At 44.7% G+C, this 21,424-nt stretch overlaps 1 long non-coding RNA gene across 2 annotated transcripts in view; it reads right to left on the bottom strand.

Annotated features, from left to right (window-relative positions):
- The window catches only part of LOC307178589, a 606,421-nt gene that overhangs the window by 268,521 nt on the left and 316,476 nt on the right, over positions 1-21,424 (bottom strand). For both annotated transcript variants that reach the window (XR_013825234.1, XR_013825235.1), the window contains exon 6: positions 5,972-6,045. This is a non-coding gene — a long non-coding RNA (uncharacterized lncRNA). The remainder of the gene's footprint in view (positions 1-5,971; positions 6,046-21,424) is intronic.

Raw genomic sequence — 21,424 nt, 5'->3', positions numbered from 1 at the left:
AATGAGGAGGCGGCAGGAAGGGAGGCTGTGAAGCCTAAGCCACAGCAACTATTTGACCCACCAGTGGGTTGGGCCCTGTTTCTAGGGAAATGAGCTCATTATGCGTAAATCTTTTTCCAGCTCCTGGTTGATTCATGAAGTGGTTTTGAATGTTGATAATCACTTCATGAATCACTGACAAACACGACAGCCAAATACCTGGCACTTGGATTGCTATCTCTCCTGAAGAGCATTTCTGTCATGACGTGGGGTGTCCCCCCTCCTGGCAACCAGGTGTGCAGATGAGAAGAGTCCTCGTTCATGTGCCGAAGTCTCCTGCTTCAGTCATTCCGCCCCAGCCATTCTGTCAGGCACTGACTCACCCCAAATATTTAATGATCATTAATGAGTTGATTCTGCAAGGTTCACTTTGAAACCCTCATGACATTGGGGGATCAGGCATCAAGTCCTGCAACACCGTTTCCGGGGGAAGTAAAATGGTGTCTCTCAGAGCGTGTCACGGTGTCCAAAGGAGAATCTGCTTCAGCCCAGACTGAGACACGGCCACTGCCTCAGGCAAAGTGAGAATACCTATCTCTCAGGCAGACCACAGTCCTCAAAGAAAGAGAAACTGAGGGATCAGACTGGAGAGAGATACAAGACACCCACCATGTTGCATTTGGCTATTAGAGAGGATATTGGAGAGACACAAAAGATGCAGCCTCCAAACCTAAAATCTTCTTGAACACTTGAGACATAAAGACCAGCAGCTCATTAGCAGAGGCAGACAGATGTTCCTCCCAGATACCTGCCCAGTTCACTCTCTCACTTCATTCTCCTCACCTCACCTGCCTGGCCACCCCTCAGAAGAGCTTCTGCAGGCACCTCTGTTGCCCCTTCCTGATAGCCTGTCCTCCACAGCACTTATCACCACCCGCCACCTTCTAGGTACGTCTATTGGCTTATCTTCTGTCTCCCCCAGCAGTAAGTAAGCTCCACAAGGCAGGGATCTCGGTCTGTTCTGTTCTCTGCTGCAGTCCCACAACCTAAAAGAGTGCTCGGGATACAGAGTAGGTGCTTAATAAATATTTGCGGAAAAAGTGAGTGTGACAAGAACTGTGTTGGGCGTAAAGAAGAGAATCTGTAGAACTTGAAAGAAGAGGAATGTTGTCTGAGTGATCGCTTCTATCTCTACCCCCGCTGCATATTTATGGTCTTTTGAAATCCTTGGTGAGGAGGAAGGGGTTCTTTGTACCCAAGTTGGTATCCAGTTCTCACGTCCATGTGGACTCAGGCAACCTCAACGTATCATGTCAAAGCCTTCGCTAAGGCTGAGAAGATCTCCCTCAGATGCTGTGACAGAACCATGTTCGGGTAGATCCCAAATGACTTCTGGAGTCTGGACCCCCCCTGGGTCCCTCTTCTTTATTTGTGTTTGGCTGTGCTGTGCAAGAATCTCTACATGCCATTCAAAATCCAATAATGGTTTTGCTGAAAAAGCCCATCTAGACTATCTACTTCCTCTTCACTGGAAAAGGAACTCCAAAGGCTCAGAGAGGGAAAGTAGTCAACCCATGTTCACACAGATTGCAGTAGAATCAGGACAGAAACCAAAGCCTTCTAATCCCCATGGTAGAGTGTGTGCTTCCACCCTAAGCTATCCGCCTACCTTCCAGAGTTGAAGAATTTAACTGTGAGGAAGGAAATAACTGAGCATCCCAACTCAGCTTGTATGTAGACTAGAAGAAACCAGGTGGGTTAGATCACAGATTTCTGGGGCCTCTGGTTTGCCTTAAAGCACCATATATTTGACATAGAAGGTGTCCTAGAGGACATCTCACCCAAGTGCCCTGTTGTAAGATGGGCAAATAGGAGTTCAGAAAGTCACACAGGAAGGGAGTTCAAAGAGTTAGGGCCAGACCTCCAGCCCCCGCCCTCAGTTTAGGCCATTTTTAATCTCATCTTACCAACCTGATCAGCAACTACAGATGTGGGAAGAAAAAACCTTAAGTGTCATTTTGCCCAAATGCCCATTTTCCAGATGAGGGGACTGAGGTTGAAAGGAGCAGGTGAGTGTCAAAGTCTGGAGCCTAGGTCTACACTTCTTTTCCCCACTGCCATCCTCACTGGGGGAAGAAGCGGGGCCTCCAGACCATACTCTCAGGGCTGCTGAGGACACTACCTAATGTCCACGGGCCTTGGAGTCTGGAACATGTGGATTCCAGTCCCAGCCCTGCTCCATGCCAGCTGGGTGGCCTCAAGTGGGTCACTTCACCACCTGGGCCCACAGTTTCCTCGAGTTCTTAAGTGTCTTAGAAATGTCAAAATATGACCAGCTCTGTGAATTGCCAAGCACAGAATAGTCACTCTGTGTCCGTGTCCTTTTTTCCTATGCCTTTTGCTCTCCACCTTTTATCCCATTGGGTAGTGAGATCTTCATTCCTTTAACGTAACTATTTCTGTTCGTGTTAAAATGGGAACAAAGAAGTGTCTGTAAATCAGGGGGCGTTGGAACCAGGCCTTGAAGGATGAGTGGGAATTTTCTACGTAGACAAGCGGGGGAGAGAATTCCAGGATGATAGAATCACTTATACAAAAGCATATAGGTCCGAGAAAAGGAAGCCCTCACAGGAGCCTGAAGGGGAGGAAACCTGGGGTGGGGTGACTTGGCTGAGATGAGAAAAAGAAAGGTCCCTGTGGAATAGCTGTGGGAGGCCTGGAACGCCACACCCAAGAGACTTCGTGGTGGGGAAGGATGGGGAAGGATGTGATGTGTTTCAGTGGAGAAATGATGAATTTCTTTGAAAGGTCACTCACTCGGGGCAGCAGCTAGAAAGATGAAGGGTTGGAAAGAGAGAAGGAGGTGAAGCAACCACTGAAGAGAGTTGTGGCAAAAGCCCAGCTGGTATACAAAGAGCCCAGGGCTTAGAAGGCCAGGGTGGAGGGTGCATGGCTGAGGCAGATGGATGGGGCCTCCCGCAGGCTGCCTGTCCCCTCTGCACGCCCCCTCAGTGTGACCTCAGAGGTGATGTCTCAAGCAGAGGGCTGTGCCCCGCTCCCCACGCCAGCAGGAGATGCCCCACAAGTGCCCTCCTTCCCTCATCACCCTCTCCCCTCGCGCTTCCTGGTACCTGGCAGCCAGCCTTCCCTAGCTTTATTTATTTTCTTTTCCTGCAACATATCTAGCATCTCTTCTTTGTTATTTCAAAGTACCGTCCAACAGAGCTCAGACTGGCATCCCTCATCCTCCCACCAGCCTCCCGAGCTCCTCCATCGTCCCTCCAGAAACCACGGCACAAGCCCTCTTTACACACAGCCTCCTCATCTCGGAGCCCGTATCTCCCTCTGGTTTTCAGCTTAAAAGAAGTTTCTAAAAACCTTCATCTACAAACAGCCCCCCTCTTTGCAATAATATCCAGGTTGTATTTTCAGCCATTGTCTCTTTAGACCAGGGACTGCATTTGATTAAATCACGTGGTACGTGTATTGCCGACCCCCTCCCAGCCTGCATCAGCCTTTGATGGGAACTATCTTATCTGTAATCAGTTTACTGGGTTATGGACCCAAATTTCCTCTGCAAAACATCAGGCTGGGAGGCTTCGCCCACCCCTCCTCCTAGGAATGCAGCTCGGCTTTGATAAACCTGAGATTCCATTCCCTAGAACTTCAGAGTCCAACAGAGCCTTGGTTCCAATCCAACACTCACCATCCCAGGGCAAAGCTAATTTTAAGTTTTATTTCAACACACTGTAAGGTGACCACGGTGTTCAGCAAGACGAAAGAGATGATTTCAACAAACAATGATTGTAAACCTACAATGTTCCAGCTGTTTCAGATAAGCATAGACTGACTTCCTGGGGCTCACATCTGGGTGGGGGCCAGGAGAAAGACTGAACACTAAATCGTTTACCATTTGATGTGATAAGTGCAATATTATGAGTATGGGAAAGGTATTCATCTGACTTGGTGATACCCGCTGTGTGTTTTTTGTTAAAATGCTAGGGCTTCCCTGGTGGCGCAGTGGTTGAGAGTCCGCCTGCCGATGCAGGGGACACAGGTTCGTGCCCCGGTCTGGAAAGATCCCACATGACGCGGAGCGGCTGGGCCCGTGAGCCATGGCCGCTGAGCCTGCGCATCCGGAGCCTGTGCTCCGCAACGGGAGAGGCCACAACAGTGAGAGGCCCGCGTACCGCAAAAAAAAAAAAAAAAAAAAAAAAAAGACAATGCTAGTGAAGTTATGGTAAGATTTATAAGAGAGCAATGAGAAAACACACTCAAAGAATCAGAATAGCGAGCATAACATCCCCTCCACCCACCCCCATAATCACGCTCCTAGGAATTTATCCTAAGTTACAACTAAAAAAAAAAAAAAAGATACTTAAGGATGTTCAATATATTGTTTTCTAATAGAAATGATAATTGAGATACATCAGCTCAAGGATATAGTATGTAGTTATTTAAATAAATTATGGAGACTAGTCATCAGACTCTATTTGGGATCTAATTTCAAGCAAAAGAAGGAACACACAAAGTTACCTTCAATAACTGCCTGTGGGGACTTCCCTGGTGGTTCAGTGGTTAAGACTCCACACTTCCAATGCAGGGGGCACAGGTTCGATCCCTGGTCAGGGCACTAAGATTCCACATGCCACGGGGTGTGGCCAAAAAGTGTGCAAAAAAAACCCCAAACCTTCCTGTGGATTCTGCACTCAATGTCCTCACCTTCTACTGGGTTTCACTTTGAACACCGGTAGTCTGAAGGGTCCTTCTCTCCATGCTCCCGTTCAACTCTCAGAACAACCCTGTGACGTTGATATTGTGCTCCCCATCTTATAGATAAGGTAATAAGGCTCAGAGAGGCTTAAATGACAGGCACGCAACATCTAAATCAAGGAGCTCTAACCTAGGTCTCCTAACTCCACATCCAGGGCTCTTTCCTGATTTCCGTCATCTAGCCAGGTCTGAGGACCAGGAAGAACGACTAAAGCTATGGGTGGGCAGTGAGACACTGGGACCATCTGTCTGCTGCTGGAAAACGCCATGAAGAAGGCCACAACTCCTCACAAGAACACCTGGATGTGTCTTTGTCCCAAGACGTCTGAGCCGGCCAGTGGGGATGGAGAGGGCGCCTTTTCCAGCCAAACCGCAGCTGCTGAAGACGAGCTTGCTGAGAGGAAAAGCATGTAACCAACATGCACCAATTTATGCAACTATATCAGGGCTCGGCAATGGGAGGCAGGGACAGAGGGACAGAAATAACCATCTTTGCTGCCCCGTTGCTGAGTAACCACCAAAAGCAGGCATTTAAGAGTGTGTTCATCCATTCACCCGTTGATGGACGCTTAGATTGTTTCTACATCTTGGCTATTGTGAATAACGCTGTAATGAACACTTAGGAGCACAGATATATCTTTGAGACCCTGATTTCCATTCTTCGGGACAAATAGCCAGGAGTGGACTTGCTGGATCATGTGTAGTTCTATTTTTAATTTTTTGAAGAACCTCCATACTATTTTTCATAGCAGCTGCACCATGTTACATTCCCAACCACAAGGGTTCCAATTTCTACATGCATACAAAGGAATATTATTCGGCCTTGAAAAATAAGGAAATCCTGCCATGTGAGACAAAATGAACACAACTGAGGTTGTGCTAATAAGCGAGCCACAGAAAGACAAATACTGTATAATTCCACTTATATGAGGCATCTAAAATAGTCAAACTCAGAGAAGCGGAGAGCAGAAGGGTGGTTTCCAGAGGCTGGGGGAGAGGGAAATGGGGAGTTGCCATTCAACAGGTATAAGGCTTCAGCTAAGCAAGACAAATAACTTCTAGAGCTCTGCCATACGACATCGTGCCCATAGTCAACAATAACATATTATACACTTCAAACTTCAAGAGAGTAGATCTCATGTTGTGTTCTTATCATACACACATAAAAACCAGAGTACATACATCTGAGTTAGGTAGACATCTAGACACCTGAGCTTACCTCTGTTTTCCCCTTCACTTGCTGTGGTGACCTTGGGCAAGTCCATCAATCGCTCTGTGTCTCTGTCTCCTCATCTGTAAAATAAGGAGAATAATAGTCCTTACCTCATAGAATTATCATGAAGTTCAATGTTTTTCTGATATTAATAAGCTTAGAACAGTTCCTAGAATATACTAGGACAGACATCATCTTAAGTGCTGGCTATCCACTTCTCAACTTATCCTCCAGACTCCCTGTAAGGAAGAAACTGGGATTTCCATCTTACAGGTGAGGAGACTGAGGCTGTGGGAGCTTAAGGTTATATGCAGCAGCACATGCATGAGGGACCAGCGAATGGCATCAACGGTAGGCCCTGCCAAAGTATGGAGAAGGAAGAGATTCCGCTGGTTATGTAAACCTGGAAGGCTTCCTGAAGGAGATGGCATGGCATCTGAGCTTTAAAGAACATGGAAGATGCGAACCAATGTTTTGAGTTGCTGATGGTGGGGACAAAGCACAGTGTTGAGAGGATGGATGGAAGTTCAAGAATAAAGAGATCGGTAGAATAGGCCTATTCTGTCCTGGGCCTCGAATGCCTGGCCAAGGTGTCTGAAGATGCTTCCTTGGCAGTGGTGAGTCAGAAAGGCTGTGGGGCAGGAGTGGGAACAGTGTGTAAGGACGATCATCCGTTCACCTGGTCACCATGGGCCCATCAGGAACCCACTTCAAGTGCCAGTTTGTACCCCTGGCCTCTCTCTCCACCATTCCCTCCTCTGAACAGGCTCTGAGTGAGGCTGAAGGCAGAAACGAATGAGACACAGTCCCAGGAGTCAAGGCTGTCCTGCTCTAGCCCAGCACTTCTTAGACTTTTAATGTGCATCTGAATCCCCCCCCCACCGAGTTGATTACAAACAGATTCTGATTCATTAAGTCCGGGGCGGGGCCTGAGAATCTGAATTTCTAACAAGCTCCCAGGTGATGCTGATCACTGGACCATGCTTGGAGTAATAAGAGTCTAACGTGTTTCCTCCCTTTCTAGTTTCACAGTTGTAATCCCAACAAGTAGCACAATGCCTGGTCCAAAGCGGGTGCTTCATAAAACGTGTTAAACTGAAAAATCTTAATCACTTTTACTCCTGTTACCACTGAGTTTGATTAAGGAGACCACTCCCTCCCCACACACACACACACATACACACACACACACACAGACACACACACATCAGTGGCCATTTCGTCTTCTTTGGCACATCATCCCACAACCTAACTAGTAGAATTCAACATCCCTTTTCCAATCTATCACACTGTCTTTTTTTTTTTTTTTTTTTGCGGTACGCGGGCCTCTCACTGTTGTGGCCTCTCCCGTTGTGGAGCACAGGCTCGGGACGCGCAGGCTCAGCGGCCATGGCTCATGGGCCCAGCTGCTCCACGGCACGTGGGATCCTCCCGGACGGGGGCACGAACCCGTGTCCCCTGCACCGGCAGGCGGACTCTCAACCACTGCGCCACCAGGGAAGCCCCTATCACACTGTCTTTATGAATGACTTTAAACCCTTGGGCTCTTTTCTTTCTGTTACAAAAATGATGCATGTTTATTGAAAAAAACAGAGGAAAAATGAGCAAAAAGAAGAAGAAACTGCGACCTGATACACACCCTTTCTGACTCTGTGTGTGTTACAGAATGGAACATTCATTCCATTGGGATTTTAATTATCTTAAACTATGAAGGATAACTTCCCATGTCAAAAATATCATTTTAATGGTTACATAACATTTCATTATTTTAAATTTTCATAAAGCACACGTTTCACTGATGTAAAATATAGTGACGTTAAAAAATAGAACACAAGCTCCATACTGAACGACCAAATGAAGAAGGTACAGACGAAATGTTACAATGCCTAAGGTTTGCTCTAAAATCATCCAGTGAGTGGGAAAGCGGGAGACGACGGAGCCAGATCAGGATGAGCCATATGTAGGCCGTCGTTAAACTGGCCTGCATTATACAGCCCTCTCACTTTTGCATGTGTTGGTAACTTTCCATAATAAAAGTTTTAAAATAAAAGCAAGGTCCAAATGAGGTCTAGGAACATGTACACGCTGTTATATTTTAAAAGGATAACCAACAAGGACCTACTGTATAGCACAGGGAGCTCTCCTCAATGCTATGTGGCAGCCTGGATGGGAGGGGAGTCTGGGGGAGAATGGATACATGCATACGTATGGCCGAGTCACTGTGCTGTGCACGTGAAACTATCACAACATTGTTAATTGGCTATACTCCAATAAAAAAGGTTTTTAAAAAAGTACATAACTTCCATGATATTTTTTAGTCACTCAGATTTAAAACTCAAATTTATCTAGATTATTTGTATTAATTTTTTAATACATCTTTATTGGAGTATAATTGCTTCACGATACCGTGTTTCTGTTGCACAACAAAGCGAATCAGCCACATGCATACACATGTCCCCATGTCCCCTCCCTCTTGAGCCTCCCTCCCACCCTCCCTATCCCACCCCTCTAGGTCATCGCAAAGCACCGAGCCAATCTCCCTGTGCTATGCCGCTGCTTCCCACCAGCCAACTATTTTACATTCGGTAGTGTATATACGTCAATGCTACTCTCACTTCGCCCCAGCTTCACCCTCCCACCCCATGTAATCAAGTCCTTTCTCTATATCTACCTCTTTATTCCTGCCCTGCAACTAGGTTCATCAGTACCATTTTGGTTTTTTTTTTTTTAGATTCCATATATATGTGTTAGCATACGGTATTTGTTTTTCTCTTTCTGACTTACTTCACTCGGTATGACAGACTCTAGGTCCAGCCACCTCACTACAAATAACTCAATTTCATTTCTTTTTATGGCTGAGTAATATTCCATTGTATATACGTGCCACATCTTCTTTATCCATTCATCTGTTGATGGACACTTAGGTTGCTTCCATATCCTGGCTATTGTAAATACTGCTGCAATGAACATTGCGGTGCATGTCTCTTTTTGAATTATGGTTTTTTCGGGCTATATGTCCAGTAGTGGGATTGCAGGGTCATATGGTAGTTCTATTTTTAGTTTTTTAAGGAAACTCCATACTGTTTTCCATAGTGGTTATATCAATTTACATTCCCACCAACAGTGTAGGAGGGTTCCCTTTTTTCCGCACCCTTTCCAGCATTTATTGTTTCTAGCTCTTTTGATAATGGTCATTCTGACCAGCATGAGGTGATACCTCTTTGTAGTTTTCATTTGCATTTCTCTAATAATTAGTGATGGTGGAGCATCTTTTCATGTGCCTCTTGGCCATCTGTTTGTCTTCCTTGGTAGGCTAACTCACTGTTTTTTTTTTTGATATTGAACTCCATGAGCTGTTTGTATATTTTGGAGATTAATCCTTTGTCTGCTGTTTCATTTGCAAATATTTTCTCCCATTCTGAGGGTTGTCTTTTTGTCTTATTTATGGTTTCTTTTGCTGTGCAAAAGCTTTTAAGTCCCATTTGTTTATTTTAATTTTTATTTCTATTACTCTAGGAGGTGGGTCAAAAAAGATCTTGCTGTGGTTTATGTCAAAGAGTGTTCTTCCTATGTTTTCCTCTAAAAGTTTTATAGTGTCTGGTCTTACAGTTAAGTCTTTAATCCATTTGGAGTTTATTTTTGTGTATGGTGTTAGGTAGTGTTCTAATTTCAGTCTTTTACATGTAGCTATCCAGTTTCCAAAGCACCACTCATTGAAGAGGCTGTCTTTTCTCCATTGTATGTTCTTGCCTCCTTTGTCGTAAATTAGGTGCCCATATGTGTGTAGGTTTATCTCTGGTCATTCTATACTGTACCATTGATCTATATATCTGTTTTTGTGCCAGTACCATACTGTCTTGATTACTGTAGCTTTGTGGTATAGTTTGAAGTCAGGGACCCTGATTCCTCCAACTCCATTTCTCTTTCTCAAGATCGCGTTGGCTATTCAGGGTCTTTTGTGTTTTCATACGAATTGTAAGATTTTTTGTTCTAATTCTGTGAAGAATTCCATTGGTAGTTTGATAGGGATTGCACTGAATCTGTAGATTGCCTTGGGTAATATAGTCATTTTCACAATATTGATTCTTCCAATCCAAGAACATGGTATATTTCTCCATCTGTTTATGTCATCTTTGATTTCTTTCATCAGTGTTTTATAGTTTTCTGAGTACAAGTCTTTTGCCTCCTTAGGGAGGTTTATTCTGAAGTATTTTCTTCTTTTTGTTGCAATGGTAAATGGGAGTGTTTCCTTAATTTCTCTTTCTGATTTTTCGTTGTTGGTGTATAGGAATGTCAGAGATTTCTGTGCATTAATTTTGTATCCTGCAACCTTACCAAATTCATTGATTAGTTCTAGTAGTCTTCTGGTGGCATCTTTAGGATTTTCTATGTATAGTATCATGTCATTGGCAAATAGTGACAGTTTTACTTCTTCTTTTCCAATTTGTATTCCTTTTATTTCTTTTTCTTCTCTGATTGCCATGGCTAGGACTTCCAAAACTATGTTGAATAAGAGTGGCAAGAGTGGAGATCCTTGTCTTGTTCCTGATCCTAGTGGAAATGCTTTCAGTTTTTCACCATTGAATATGATGCTTGCTGTGAGTTTGTCATATATGGTCTTTATTATGTTGAGGGAGGTTCCCTCTCTGCCAATTTTCTGGTGAGTTTTTATCATAAATAAGTGTTGAATTTTGTCAAAAGCTTTTTCTGCATCTATTGCGGTGACCATATGGTTTTTATTCCTTAGTTAATGTGGTGTATCACATTGATTGATTTGCGTATACTGAAGAATCCTTGGGATTCTGGGATATCCCTGGGATAAATCCCACTTGATCATGGTGTATGATCCTTTTAATGTGCTGTTGGATTCTGTTTGCTAGTATTTTGTTCAGGATTTTTGCATTTAAGTTCATCAGTGATATTGGTCTATAATTTTCTTTTTTTGTGACATCTTTTTCTGGTTTCAGTATCAGGGTGATGGTGGCTTCGTAGAATAAGTTTGGGAGTGTTTCTCCCTCTGCAATTTTTTGGAAGAGTTTGAGGAGGATCGGTGTTAGCTCTTCTCTAAATATTTAAGAAAATTCACCTGTGAAGCCATCTGGTCCTGGACTTTTGTTTGTTGGAAGATTTTTAATTATGGTTTCAATTTCATTACTTGTGATAGGTCTGTTTATATTTTCTAATTCTTCCTGGTTCAGTCTTGGAAAATTGTACCTTTCCAAGAATTTGTTCATTTCTTCGTGGTTGTCCATTTTATTGGCATAGAGCTGGTTTTAGTAGTCTCTTATAATCCTTTGTATTTCTGCAGTGTCAGTTGTGATTTCTCCTTTTTTATTTCCAATTTTATTGATTTGCGTCCTCTCCCTTTTTTTCTTGATGAGTCTGGTTAAGGGTTTATCAATTTTGTTTATCTTCCCAAAGAACCAGCTTTTAGTTTTATTGATCTTTGCTACTGTTTTCTTCGTTCCTATTTCATTTATTTCTGCTCTGATCTTTAGGATTTCTTTCCTTCTGCTGACTTTGGGTTTTCTTTGTTCTTCTTTCTCTAGTTGTTTTAAGTGTATGGTTAGACTGTTTATTTGAGATTTTTCTTGTTTCTTGAGGTGAGATTGAATTGCTATGAACTTCCCTCTTAGAACTGCTTTTGCTACGTCCCATAGGTTTGAGGTCATCATGTTTTCATTGTCATTTGTTTCTATGTATTTTTTTATTTCTTCTTTGATTTCTTCAGTGAGCTCTTGGTTATTTAGTAACACACTGTTTAGCCTCCATGTATTTGTGTTTTTTACAGTTTTTTTTCCTGTAATTGATTTCCAATCTCATAGCGTTGTGGTTAGAAAAGATGTTTGATATGATTTCAATTTTATTAAATTTTCCACGGCTTGATTTGTGACCCAAGATGTGATCTATCCTGGAGAATGTTCCATGTGCACTTGAGAAGAAAGTGTATTCTGCCACTTTTGGGTGGAATGTTCTATAAATATCAATTAGATCTATCTAGTCTATTGTGTCATTTAAAGCTTGTGTTTCCTTACTTATTTTCTCTTTGGATTATCTGTCCATTGTTGTGAGTGGGGTGTTAAAGTTCCCTAGTATTATTGTGTTACTGTCGATTTCTCCTTTCATGTTTGTTAGCATGTGCCTTATATATTGAGGTGCTCCTATGCTGGGTGCATAAACATTTATAATTGTTATATATTCTTCTTGATTTGATCATTATGTAGTGTCTCTCTTTATCTCTTGTAACAGTCTTTATTTTAAACTCTATTTTAGCTGATACGAGTATTGCTACTCCAGCTTTCTTTTGATTTCCATTTGCATGGAATATCTTTTCCCATCCCTTCACTTTCAGTCTGTATGTGTCCCTAGGTCTGAAGTGGGTCTCTTGTAGACAGCATATATATGGGTCTTGTATTTGTACCCATTCAGCCAGTCTGTGTCTTTTGGTTGGGGCATTTAATCCCTTTACATTCAACGTTATTATCAATATGTATGTTCCTATTACCATTTTCTTAACTGTTCTGGGTTTGTTTTTATGGGTCTTTTTCTTCTCCTGTGTTTCCTGCTCAGAGAAGTTTCTTTAGCATTTGTTGTAAAGCTGGTTTGGTGGTGTTGAATTCTCTTAGCTTTTGCTTGTCTCAAAAGCTTTTGACTTCTCTATTGAATCTGAATGAGATCCTTGCTGGGTAGAGTAATCTTGCTTGTAGGTTTTTCTCTTTCATCACTTTAAGTATATCCTGCCACTCCCTTCTGGCCTGCAGAGTTTCCACTGAAAAATCAGCTGATAACCTTACGAGGATTCCTTTGTATGTTATTTTTTGTTTTCCCCTTGCTGCTTTTAATGTTTTTTCTTTGAATTTAATTTTTGTTAGTTTGATTAATATGTGTCTCGGTGTGTATTTCCTAGGGTTTATCCTGTATGGGACTCTCTGTGCTTCCTGGTGATTATTTCCTTTCCCATGTTAGGGAAGTTTTCCCCTATAATATCTTCAAATATTCTCTCAGACTCTTTCTTTTTCTCTTCCTCTTCTGGGACCCCTATAATTCGAATGTTGGTGCATATAATGTTGTCCCAGAGGTCTCTGAGATTGTCTTCAATTCTTTTCATTCTTTTTTCTTTATTCTGCTCTTCAGCAGTTATTTCCACCATTTTGTCTTCCAGCTCACTTATTCGTTCTTCTGCCTCGGTTATTCTGTTATTGATTCCTTCCAGTATATTTTTCATTTCAGTTATTGTGTTGTTCATCTCTGTTTGTTCTTTAGTTCTTCTAGATCTTTGTTAAAGATTTTTTGTATTTTCTCAATCCGTGCTTCCATTCTATTTCCAAGATTCTGGATCATCTTTAGTATCATTACTCTGAATTCTTTTTCAGGTAAATTGCCTTTTTCCTCTTCATTTATTTGATCTTGTAGGCTTTTTACCTTGCTCCTTCATCTGTGACATCTTTTTTTGCCTTTTTTTTTTTTTTTTTTAATGAGTGGGATTGTGTTCCTGTTTTACTGGTTGTTTGGCCTGAGGCTTCCAACACTGGAGTTTGTAGGCTATTGGGTAGAGCTGGGTCTTAGTGCTGAGATGAGGAACTCTGTGAGACCTCACTCTGATGAATAGTCCCTGGGGTCTAAGGTTCTCTGTTAGTCCAGTGGTTTGGACTTGGAGCTCCCACTGCAGGAGCTTCCACCTGACCCTGGGCTTGTGAATGAAGATCCTACAAGCTGCATGGGGCAACAGAAAAAAAAAGAGAGAGAGAACAATAACAAAGTAAAAAGTAAAATTAGACTAGGAAACTAACAGATATGTTAGAAAGAAGGTAAAAATAAAAATACAGATGAATCAACAACTGGAAGATACATCAGTACCACAATATTAAAAAAGTGGAGGAGGAAAGAAGGGTGGGGCGGGGGGGGGGGGGGCCTTGGCTGTGGAGGGCGGGGCCAATGCTCAGGACCCACAGGGCTGGAAAAGGCCCTGGGGGCTGTGAGGGGTGGTGCTTAGGCTCAAGGAACAGAAGGGGCCCAGGCCTGCCCACCGCCCCTGGTCTCAGAGGGCAGGGGACCTCACCTGGGAGCCCAGTAGGCTTCCTGGGCTCCAGTTGGTGGGGTAAACGCCTTCCTCTCCTCTCCTGCTCTTCCGGTCTGGGGTCTGGGAGGGCCCCTCTCACCTGCCTCTCCTGATCTCCTGGGTCTCCCTCCTATGTCCCCAGGACCAATGTGCATGGGGGGGGGGGAAGGGGGGCCCTTGGAGGGCAGGGGAATGGCCTGGGAGCTCAGCAGACTCCTCGTGTCCGCGTGGTAGGGGCAATCGCCCTCCGCTCCTCTCCCGGTCTTCCCAGAGGCCCCCTCCCGCCTGCTTCTCCTGATCTCCCCAGCCTCCCTCCTATGCGTCCAGCACCCACGTGACCTGGATGGGGCTTTGGAGCAGGGGAACCGGGGGGAGCTCAGCAGGCTCCCCGGCCCCAGTGAGCCAGGCAATCGCCCTCCGCTCCTCTCCCGCTCTTCCCGGAGAGCCTCTCCCACCTGCCTCTCCTGATCTCCCCGGCCTCAGGGGCACCGGTCTTGTCTGGCCTCCACTTCTCCTCCCCCCTCCATCCCCCTACGTCCTACCGGTTCACTCTGGGGTTCCTCCCCTCTCCTTGGGGATTAGAGTTCCCCAGCAGCAGCTGGCAGGCACCCTAGTTGTGAGGAGACGCTAACTCCACGTCTTCCCACACCGCCATCTTGACTCCTTCCCTTTTTTCCATCTTCTGTATTAATTTTAAATTATTTTCTCTTCAAAATTTCTTAGGAGCTAATTATTGTCTTTGTTACAAAACAAAAAAAGAAGAGGTCTAGGAAGAGGATTCTGAGACAGGGATAGAGATGCAAAGTGTTAGAAGTTAGTTTTTCACCCTCCAAGAAGGAACAATGTTTCATTAAGGACCATTTAGCCTGTGGCTTCAAAATTCCAAGATCCTAGAGCTATTGAATTGCACTAGAATAATCCGCCTTTCTTATTTCTGGTCCTGTCAGGATGGATTTGCATTTTAAGTGCATGCTTGATGTCATGTCTAAATTGGAACTAATTGAGACGTGCAGGAATGTGGACACGTGCAGAAATGTGGACGCGTGCTCCAGCCTCGATGGGGACCACAGGGGGTTTGCCCATTTAGAGCCCTGCAGACAGATGGGGGTTCTGGGAAGCAGGGGGCACAGCCTGCCCTATCTCTAGCTTGTATGAATCTTAGTCAGATCAGTTCACCTCTCCGAGCCTCAGTTTCCTAATCTGTAAGAGGAAAGGATTTGAACCACCTTTAATTTACAACCTCTCTCTGCTCAAAAGTAATGAGGTTCCACTATGGGAACACCTTCACCACTCTGCTATGCAAATCAGCTAAACTTGGTAACTGGACAAAGCTGATGAGAACAATTTAATAAACTTTGATAACATTGCACAAAGTAATTGTTCAATTTTCTCAAAGGGAAACTCCGGGGGGCGGGGAGCAGGGGAGCCTTAGCAATTACCTGTTTGTTCATCACCTCATCCAGTAGAAGCCAAATAAGAATGAAGACTGTGTATGTGGGGGGAGGGGGGTGTTTGTTTTCATTCTGCTTAACTGTACTTTCATCTGAACACTTTTAAGCGTTGCTTTTGTCTTCCTCATCTGGATGTTGACTGAGTCCTGTTATCAGGATTTTAATTAACACCAGGTAGAGAAGGGGAAGCAGGATGATACACTATTACTTCTGTGTGATTTAACGTCAATGCTGGAGACTCTTCTTCGAGGAGCTGTTGAAAGTGTCTTATCTCATGCATTCCAAGGATGGCTGTTTCATGTAAATGTCATTTCTGCTGTCCAAAATGTTACAACACACGCAAGCACAACAGAACTACTGTCTTGTTCTAAGAGACACTCGGGAGCTAGCAAGCTTTTGATCAAAGGCACGATTCGAACATCAAAGTAACACCTCTTCTGTTAAATTCAGGAATCAAGACTCAGAATAAAGGGATGGAGCCTCTGGCTTTAGTGATAGCCTAGCCTCCTATGCTGGAAAATGCTTAAATTTCCAAGGTTTAATCCATTTGCAGACAACTGGCCGGGAAGGGGCACTTGGAGGTACGAGCACATTTACTGCATCCTGTAGTCTACGTGCTTGTATTCAGTCTGTACGTGTTCACCTGCTCCTGTGTAGGCTTCTCTCCTGGGACTAGAAAACTGGAGCTGCCATGACCCTCCCCACACAGAGGCAGTGGCTAAAAGCCCTTGGAGCAGGATGGAGCTCGGCTCAAAACCACGCTGTACCACTGGCCAGCTGTGTGACCTTATGTAACTTACCTTGACTTCCAGACCACCATGTCTATATACAGATGGTCCCCAACTTAGATGGTTCCACTTAAGGTTCTTCAACTTTACAATGATGCAAAAGCAACATGCAATCAGTGGAAACCGGACTTGGAGTTTGGAATTTTGCTCTTTTCTCGGGCTAGATATATGTGGTACGATACTCTCTCAAGATGCTGGGCAGCGGCAGAGAGCTCACAGCCCCCCCCCCACCTCAGCCACGCAATCACAAGGGTAAATAACCCATCCACGTATAACCATTCTGTACCCAGGCAGCCATTCTGTTTTTCACTTTAAGTACCACATTCAATAAATTACATGAGATATTCAAAACTTTATTAGAAAATAGGCTTTGTGTTAGATGATTTTGCCCAACTGTAGGCTTATATAAGTGTTCTGAGTACATTTAAGGTAGGCTAGGCTAGGCTAGGCTAGGCTATGATGTTTGTAGGTTAGGTGTATTCAATGTCTTTTCAACTTACAATATTTTCAACTTGTGATGGGTTTGTCACGATGTAACTCTATATATGTATATATAAACACACACACATATATATATAAATAATACGAATGTCAAAAACGTTATGTTGCAAGAAAGAAGCTATAGTCTTAGAACAATGATCATTTCAACGGGGGACATGGGGCATGGGAGAACTTGCTGTGGGATGGGAATGCTCTATCTTAATCAGGGTGGTGGTAACATGGGTGTACACATGTGAAAAAGTCACCAAAACATACTCTGTGAAATGTATACCTCAATTAAAAAGGTTACATCAAAATACCATCATATCTGATGCACAGAATTGTTGTGAAGATAAAATGAAGATAGTCCATGGAAAGTACCTCTCCTGTTGGCCGGACTGAGTAAGTACAGTGAAGAATGGTTATGACGACTGTTTATGTTGTACTCATCATTAGTTATCCTTTTAGTGGAGTCACATCTGACACAGAAATTGGCAACTACAGTTCGGCACATAAGTCTTTTCTGTTAAAATCGTCCCCTGAGAAACCCTTAAATTGTCCCTAAACTACAGTTTGCCTCATTTGGTACATACAGCCCTGCCCAGTAAAAGATGCTTCTATGTATAATGGATTCAGTAATGGGCAGCAGGTAATAAAGACGGCCGGATGTAAGAAGCACACCTCTGTAGACAGTGAGACCACAACCAGGGGCTCAACCTGGAAGAGGTTCACGGGTACCGAGAGCAAGGGCAGACTAGCCTCATGGTCACATCCAACTCCTGCCTGGAAATGGGCTCATTGAGAATGGCAGGTATAACCACCAGACCGGGCAAATTGCTAACTGCTCGCTCGCTCTCTCCCTCTCTCTGTCTCTCTCCCTTCCCCTCTCTGCCTCTCTCCCTCTCCCTCCCCCTCCCTCTCTCTGTCTCTATCTCTATCTGGATCTTTCTATTTTCCTTTCTCTCTCTCATTGAATTTGCATTAGTTAACGAAGCATAAGATACAACTTCACTGTACCATATTTCCAGGCCTCCATCCCCAGTGCTGAAACACTGAAAGCTTTGTCTGGTCTGACTCAGGGGATTCTTCCCAGTTCCCAGAAGGAAAGAGATAAGAGGTTAACATTACACCAAACTGCATATTACTTTGCTTGGAAATAGAACAGCCGTCGCAGTACTGCTGGGTAAATCCACCATACTTCATATTTTGGGCTGTCTTTCTCAGTGAATCATTTTGCAAGCTTTACACAATCTCGGGTACCCTTGCACAACAGATGCCTAGACCTGGGAGACCATGTAGACAACTGCATCTCGGATCCAGTGCTCGCTGTGGACAGACCCAGGAAGCAGCCGCCCACTGCCATGCCCTCGAGCACTGCCCTACACCGTGGAGCCCACAGGGAACCACAGAGAAGGTGTGTTATTACCAGAGGAATCTGGCTTCTGAGTGCAGACCAGCCAGGGCTGCCCTGTGAATAGAAACCAAGGAGGGGGCAGGGCCCGTGGCTGGAGGGGCTTGGACTCTAATACTGTGGGCTCCAGCCCCTCTCTTAGCGCGGTGCCTGACATCCCATCAGCCCACTTGGAGAGCCTCTATGGAGGCCTGGACAGGTGTTAAATTACCTTTCGTCACCCCACGGTGTGTGAGATATGCTGCAGAAGCAAATGTCACATCTCCTGAAGCAGGAGCCCCTGCCGGGGATTTTCTCTGAGCACAGGGATCCGGAGACGCTTTCACTTTTGACTTAGAAATGACCTGGATCAAGCACCCGGCTTTCTAAACATGACAGGATGATAAAAATATTCTCTGACAGCGTCTCCGTGTGAGACAGAAGACTCCGAGCTGAGCTCCAAAGCTAGAAGAGTGAATGTCATCCCTTCTCTTATCCAATGGCCACTTATCATGCACAAGGACCTGCCCAGGCTGGCAAAGGGGCCATGGGAGATCAGTAATGATTAGAAAAAGAATCTAATGTCTGTCTATAGAGTATTAGCCTTATTTTTATTATTTATTCATGTATTTACCTCCCCTCACCCCACCCCTATCAAGCACAGTCTGAGCAACTTGAGGGCAGGAGACCATGTCTTTTTATCCTTGTAACTCTACAGCCAGCAAAGCATCTTTAATAAAACAGTTTCTTGCTTAAAAAAAAAAAAAAAGAATCTGAAATAAATCACACCTACTCTCGAGGTGTTTAAGGCTTATGTGAAAAGATGGAACATGTGAACATGAAAAAGTAAAGTTCAAGGACATCCAATTATTTTTCACAAACCTACACGAGGTGCCCGTCATGGGCCAGGCACTGCGCCCCCTTTGGAAAATCAGAATGAGTCTGACATGGTGACCCCTGCAGCGAGTCACATCCCAACAGTGGAGCTGGGCAATTAAACACACCATTATGCAGAGTGACAGGGAGTAAGAGAGGTGTATCAACAGCCTGTCCAAGCAAAAAGAAGTGAGTTAATCATTTACACCTGGGTGTGTCCGAAAAACATTTGAATTTTGGCGTGCTGAGTAAGTAGGACTTAGCCGAGGAGGCAACGTGAGGAAGGGCATTCCAGGCACAGAGAATAGCATGAACAGTGGCAGGGCGGCTGGACAGACACAAAGTGCCATGACGGGAAGGCAGGAAAAGGTCATGAAGGGCCTTGCGCCCAGGTTTAGAGCTTGAACTTGGCCCAGGCGGGAGGAGGAATGGGGAGATGAGAGGGCAGCCCAGCATCAGTGTCAGGTGTGGCTGGGAGGGTAGGAGGCAGGAGGTGCGGAAGCCCGCGTGAGCGCAGTGCGGCTGAAGGGGATGAACAGGGCTCACGGGCAGCTTCCCGGTGGCATTTGGAGCAGAAGAATTCTCAGTCCGATTCCATGATGGAATCAGCGCTGATTCCCTACAGAAGCTCCCTCAGCACTCACTCCCCCGGAACCTCAAGAAAAGTGTTAAACCCTTTCCCTGCGTCACGGAAGCTTTCTGCTTCCCTTCCTCCCAAAGCCACAAACTGAAGACAAGAGATTCTTAATCACACACCTTCTGATTTCCCAGTGTACTTTTCCAACCAGTGAGAAAATGTTCCTCACTGAGGGTTTGCTTTGTTCTTAAAAGAATCAGGCCATTTTTCTCTCCAGAATCTTAAGAACAATTACAAACATGAAAAGACGTGGTTTTCCAATAAGGGGATAAAAAAGAAGCGGAAGATACAGTTCTTGCCCTTGAAAGATGAACAAGGCAGGTTCTCTTTACCCCACTGAGGAGCAGCAAAATCTCTGGATTGCACCAAACAAGGGACGGAGCAAATCCAGAGGCTGCCCCGTCTTCCTCAGGCCCCTCGGGCTTAGGACTCCTATTCAAAGTCACCCATCTTTAAGCCAACAGCAAGGGAAGTAGTTTCCCTTTCTTACCACCTCATCTGATGATGTTTGTCATTCATCACGGAAAATGAAAAGTCATTCACATGGCTCCCCAGTGCCTCCCTCCATTCATCAGAGGAGGCCAAGTTGGCCAGAAGGTGTCTTGTCCTCTTCCCAAAGGACCTTAGTTTGAGTCCAAGTGAAGCAGAAGCAGACCCTGAGGCAAAGAATCAGGCTCAAGAGCGTCATCGGTATCATACAATAAACACAGAAATGGAAACTGAGAGCATGTAAGTGACTCCACCAAGGTCTCACCCAACGTGATGGTTAATGTGCATGTTTTTAACTAGGAAGCTTCAATGGGATGGGATACTATCAAATATATGTTTTTCTGAGTTGGTTGCAACCACAGGAGGATTCTTTCCATTTCACACGCACACGCACACACACACACACTGAATTGCAGGTGGAAAAGAAAGAAACTCTGTTACAAGTTCCACAACCTGAAGTAATGACAAACGTCACAATATCAAGCTTTTCGATGTCCAGGGGCTTGGAGCAGAGTCTAGTCTTCCCGGGTGGCTCACGATCCATCTGATATCAAGCCCATGACTCGCCTGGCCCCTCCCAACCTCTTCCTCCAATCACTACACACCCTTCATGTGCCGGATGCTTCAAGCATTGTCACAAACCCTCACGGTAGCCCTGGAAAGAAGAAAATGCCGTCTGCGTTTTACAAACTGTGACTCATCGGCTACTGGTGGAGCCATGATCCAAACCCAGACCTGTGAGTCAAAGCCACCCTCTTGACAACACAACACATTCCTCATGAAGAAGGAATTGCTCTAACGTTAGCGCTGCCTGCCTTCTTCATTCATTCATTCAGGAATCTCTACGGAGCATCTCTTTTGGGCAGGTCCCCCCTTGGAGGAGGTCAGCAGTGGGGAAATCATAAAGAAATTATAAAACTCCCAGCGTTCCTATGGGACAGGAATTGAACTTAGCTCCAGACGGGCATCGGGCATTAGAGCAGAAATCACGCAGGGCTGCCGTGACTGTGCATGTGTCTGCCTTTGCATTTTGGATGATGGCCACAGTACTGATCAATGTTGATCAATCCTCATATCTGACAGATGAGGAAACTGCAAGTCACTGAGTGGATGTGACTTGCCTGTGCTTCACACTGAGTCAATGACAGAAAGTCAAAAAGGAAACTCAGGCCTGCTGACTCCCAGTCCAGTGCTCTTTCTGGGACCAGGGGATGAGCCGCCTTGGGGAGATCTTGCCAGCTGCCTCGTCATGTCTACTTCCAGCTGTGCCACTCTGACTCATCCCTCAG

This window comes from Stenella coeruleoalba (genome assembly GCF_951394435.1).
Source record: "Stenella coeruleoalba genome assembly, chromosome: 20".
NCBI classification, from domain to species: domain Eukaryota; kingdom Metazoa; phylum Chordata; class Mammalia; order Artiodactyla; family Delphinidae; genus Stenella; species Stenella coeruleoalba.
The sequence above is the reverse complement of the archived record's forward strand: the minus strand, read 5'-3'. Positions and strand labels throughout refer to the sequence as shown.